Below are 5,369 nucleotides of genomic sequence, written 5' to 3'. Positions count from 1 at the left end.
AGTTTCGTGGTTTGCTAACAAAACTAAAATCACTCTACCATACAGTCCAGCAGTCACATTCCGTGCTATTTACCCAAAGTCTGAAAGCTGGGGCCTCCCTGGTGGCCTAGGGGTTAAGTCTCAGTGCTATCACCATGGTGGCCTGAGTTTGAGCCCTGGCCAGGGAGCAACCCACATGGCATAGCAGACCTCTCCTGTCTCGCCCACTGCTCCCCTCAGCAGTGTATTTCAGTAACTCCACCTGTTCTGCTCCCCACTCTGTCTTTGGTGAATCCTCTCACCCCTTGCATCTCTGGCGTACACCCCAGTTCATCTACTAAATGAATAAATATTTTTAAAAAGGCTTGAAACCCGCACTGGGCTGTGTGCTGCTAATGCAGAGCCACCAACACGCAGCGGCCTTCACCAGGTGAATGAAGGCAGACGATGGCACACCATCCAGAAGTCGGGAAATGAGCTATCAAACCATGAAAAGGCATTGAAGGGACCTTAACATCGTGCTATTAAGTGGGAGAAGCCAGCCAGAAAAGGTGACATACTGCAAAAGGCAGTATGGAAAAGGCAAAACCTCGGAGCCAGTAAGATCAGTGGTTGCTGGGGTTTGCGGGGTGGGGGTGGGGGGATGACTGGGGGGTTTCTAGGGTGCTGCAATTGTCCCGAGTGACACTGCTGTGGTGAAGGCACCTGTCCAGGCCCACAGGAGGTAGCGCCCACCACCGAGAGCGACCACAATGTGAGCTCCGTGTGACTGCACATTGGTGACCAACAGCGAGCAGTGCTGGCTCATCAACTGCCATGGGTGCGAGGCACTAGTGGAAGATGTTAATAACGGAAAAGTGAGCAGGGCAAGAGCGGGTCATGGAACTTTCTGAACTCACTGCTCAATTTTCTGGTAAACCTAAATCTCCAAAATTTGTCAAATAAAAAATAACTTTAAAAAAATTCTAGAAGCCAGACAACAGGATGGGGAAATTGAAGCATCTCAGAGGCAATGCCCCGGAACTGGCTTTCTCTAACCACTGCCCTGGGGGGCCGACATCACTACTGCTCAGTTACTCAAGCCAGAATCCTGGGGGGGCGGGGAGGGGCTTCCTGGATCCCACAATCTCCCCACAGCTCCTATGCAAGTCTCATGGACTTAACCTCACAATAGCTTCCAGATGGTCTCCAATGAGCACCCACCTCCCTAACCCAACAGCATCATCCCTCTCCTGGGCCAACACCCACCTTATTTCACAGGCACCAGAGCAGAGTCCCACCTCCCCCTGGCCCTGCGGATGTCCCCCGCCCGCCACCATGACCTGCACACCAGGTCACTCTGCAGGGCCGAGTGCTCAGTGGGGTTTGGATAAATATTGCTGGCCATGGTCTGGAATTAACACCCCTCTGTGTGCCAGACAGATGTCACCATCAGCGCTGGGATGTGGAGGCAGCAGGGTTTCCCTCCCCAGGGCTCGCTGATGAACAGGTGTTTAAGCCTGGTTATTAAGGGCATGTTGACTTGACGATTGCAGAAGGCCCTCAACCCTTGCCCACTGATGTTCAAAGCTTGCCACTTTGGGACCACTTCTCTGGGTCTGCAGGGAGCCCCGCCCCGCCATGCTCTTCCCCTCCTGTGGAAACCACCATCTCTTGCCTCTGCCGCCAGCAGCCACCTGGATTACTGACAGGTGCCTGGAAGCCCCAGGGGACTTGTTGTCCAGCTGAAGCCGCTGAAGAGGCCCGGGGCATGACGCTCAGTGAGAGAGGTTTCTGCATATATAGTTATTAATGACTTTATTTATATACCAATATTTAGTACTACTTGCAATTAAGCAGATCTGCTTTCAAAATATGACTAATTAGAACAGTTGTGCTGGCAGGGAGACTTCTGCAAGGAGCACACGTTCTAGCAAAGTTACCCCTGTGGAGGGGAAACCAGGTGTGGGTCTCGGCAACTCCCAGAGGATCCAGGCCCAGAGGGACAGGGAGGAAGGGAGGCGGCAGGAGGGAGGGAGGGAGAGGGGGAGGGGGAATTGCAATCCTCCACCCGGGGCCTTAATTTGTATAATGCTAGTTAACTATATTCTCTGACATTTTCTGCTCCTTGGAAGCCAACCAGAAAGGTATGAGGCTGCCTAATTCCAGGCTGGCATTTGCGGGGAGCCAGCACAGCAGGCAGACACCCAGATGGACAGGGCTGTGTGTGAAGGCCGCCATTAATCACCGAGGGGCTTGTTTCCACAATGCTGTCACTGTGGGCATCCAGCTGAGAGGCAAGACTTTCAGATTTTTCACCATGTGACCATTTTTGGTCAAAAGAGGTGCATCTGGCAAAGGTGCCTGAAAGCCCAGGTTCCTAACTGGGTGTCTTGGGCTCCACCAGGAACGCTGCTCATGAGGGCCCCGGGGGTGCCGTGCAGCAGCACAGCCTGTGGGGGAGGCAGCCTGGGGTCCTCCCCGGGGGAGTGGAGGGTGGAAGGAGGTAGCCACCACACTCCCCAGGGCTCCGATCAGGGAGAAACAACCAGGTGGGTGCACCCCAGCATCAGCAGAGACCTTGAAACTCAAGCGCAGCCTGAGGACCCAAGTAAGAACCATTGAGAATTCAGGCAGCGGGGGCCTGGGATGGGGCCCCAAGGGGCAGTGGACCTGGTCCCCAGGATCTAGGGAAAAACCCACCAGCCATGTCCCACCAACTCCTGAGGCCCCCTCGTGGGTCTCTGGTGCCGGGGTGGGGGTGAGAAAGGGGTGACTCTGGGGTCCCTCAGGAGACCCCTACGAGCCCCCTAGAACCACGCAGACAACAAGCACCTGGGAACACAGATGAGCTGGCTAGAGCGCCAAGGGAAGGATGGCAATCACGAGGAGCTGGGGGTGGGGGGCAATGAACAGATACAGGGGAGCAGCCTGGGCTGGACGGCGGCGATAAACGCACCGGGCGCGCGAGTGTGATTAAGTCAGGAACAGGAGGGGGAGGGCGCAGCCTAAGTCCCTGAAGACAGTGAGGGCACCGGCACACTGCAGCTGGGGTCACTGAGTTGGAGAAGCTCCCAAACGCTGAGCAACACCCCTGAGTCTGGAGCAGCCAGACCCCCTTGAAGCCAAGTTAATAACGGGAGCAGCGGAGGGACGTTCATCACTGTCAGCCCCGAGTGCAGAACTGGGAAGACGGGCGTGAGGCCACCAGTCCTGGGCTGCCCCGGGAGGCCACTCCGGGTACAGAGAAAGGGGCTCCATCTGTGGGGGGACACAGTCAGGCCTAGGTGCAGGGGTGGGGCTGGATCCCCAGCGGGACTGACAGGGGCTCCCGGGGGGTGGGGAGTCCTCACTCCGGGAGCTTTTCCTGAAGCCTCTGGGGCATCAAGAGTGAGTCAACCGACAAGATCTTGCCCTTGAGAAGTCAACATCCTTCAGGGAGGCAGGTAATAAGCAAACAGTCCAGAATGTGCTGGGCAGGGATCAGGGCTGAGAAGGAAAACAAGGTGGAAGGAGCTGGGGGAGGGCTGGTGTCTCAGAGGGTGCCAGGGAAGACCCTTGGGGCAGAGACCCCCAGAAGGAAGGGAGGAAGCAGCATGTGCCTCTGGGGGTAAGAGCTGGCACGCAGAAGGATCCCTCTCGATACCTCACACTCTTCTGCCTCAGTTTCCTCACCTGTAAAATAGATCATACCTACCCTGGTGGTTATGTGAGGCCAAGTGAGCTCCTGCTTCTAAAAGTCTCTAGCATATCACTAGGGAATCCAGCAAGTCCACTTTTGGGGGTACATCCAAAAGAAATGAAGCCGGGTCACAGGAGATAGTTGCACAACCATGTTCACAAGCCCAAGCAGAGGAAGCCACCCAGGTGTCCCTCTGTGGATCAGTGGATAGGCAATATGTGGTCTCTGCACAAGGAAATATTACTCAGCCTTAAAAAAGGAAGTTCTGACATGGAAGTCTGATATGCGTGAACCTGGGGGACACTATGCTCAGTGAAATAAGCCAGTTACAAAACCTGTCCAACTCCACTTCTACGAGAGCCTAGAGCAACAGGATTCGCCAGGGTGGGGGGGCGGGGCGGGAAGAAGGGGGGCGGCCAGGGAGGGGCTTCCTATAGGGTTCAGTTTGGGAAACATTCTGGAGGTGGACAGGGGTGACGGATGCACACTGATGTGAATGTCTTTAGTGCCCTGAACTGTACACCTAAAAATGCCTAAAAGGTAAGTTCTATGTTATATGTACTTATCACAATTGAAAAAACAAAAGATCTCTTCTTTGGATAAGAAGGAACTGCACATAGTAGGTGCCCTACAAACGCCTGCTCCCTGCCCTCAGCACCAAAAAACAAGTTCAAGGGCCAGTGCACAGGGGCGGGCTCCCCAGCTGGCCAAGCTCTCAGCCTCCCTGACCAGGGCTGCGGACTCGGAGGCCCTCCGAGACCAGCCATGCTCTGGATTTGGTCCTCATCCTGAGCCTGTCAACCTGGGAGGCCAGTAGGCAAAAGCCAGCACCACACGAGCTGTGCACAGGATCGAGATCAAAAGGATTTGCTGGAGTGGATATAAATAGCCCCAATGCTCCTGGCCTTGGCTGCTGAGTCGGGCTGGGAACCCCAGCAAGACCAGCTCCAAACCAGCCACAGCCTCCTCTGTCGTCCAGGGCAGAGATTCTGTGCCCCTCGCCACCTCAGTGTCTATCTCAATGGCTCTTTTAAAAACCAAGTTGGTTTTTAAATGAAAGCAGAACCCTCAGCAGGGCCTTCCTGCCTGTGGAAAGCATCTGGTTGGTTGCATAAGGACCTGAGGAGGCTGGGGGGCGGGCACACCTGGGACCCAGGGGAGGGGCTGGGAGCACACTGAAAAACAGACCCTTGGCCTGTGTTCCCCACCTGGGTCTCTAGCCTGTTTTCCCCCGGATTCCTATAACGATTCTCATTAGTCTCAAATCAACCTGCAAATACAGCACCTTCAAAACATGTAGCAGAGGCGTTTGCTGATGGGTGCACAGCACCCCATCCCCACCTCCTCCCCTCCCTCCTTCCAGACTGGCATCCCCCTAAGGCTGACTCAGCCTCTCTGCTCGGCATCACCCAGCTGAAGGCTGGCACTCAGGAGGCTGGGCAAGGGCTAGTGCAGCGAAAGGACAAATGAACAGATGAGAGACTAATTCAACACATGGGGCAGGAAGGAAGGAGAGGAAGTGAAACACATGTAGATGCCTACACATCTCTCTTCTCTGTGTCTCTCTGTCTGTCTCCCCCCATCCCTCTGTGTGTCTCTCTCTGTCCCTCCCCATCTGTCTGTCTGTCCCTCTCCCAGCAGTCCATCCCAGCAGTCCAGCTGAGAGATGAAGGCCCAGAGAACCGGGAGAAGGACGTCCCTTACTCCTGGGAAGGGGCAGGAACACCAA

This window comes from Talpa occidentalis, unplaced genomic scaffold (assembly GCF_014898055.3).
Source record: "Talpa occidentalis isolate TD23 unplaced genomic scaffold, MPIMG_talOcc4v2.1 talOcc4.10, whole genome shotgun sequence".
Classification (NCBI taxonomy): Eukaryota; Metazoa; Chordata; class Mammalia; order Eulipotyphla; family Talpidae; genus Talpa; species Talpa occidentalis.
This window is presented reverse-complemented; position numbering follows the sequence as displayed.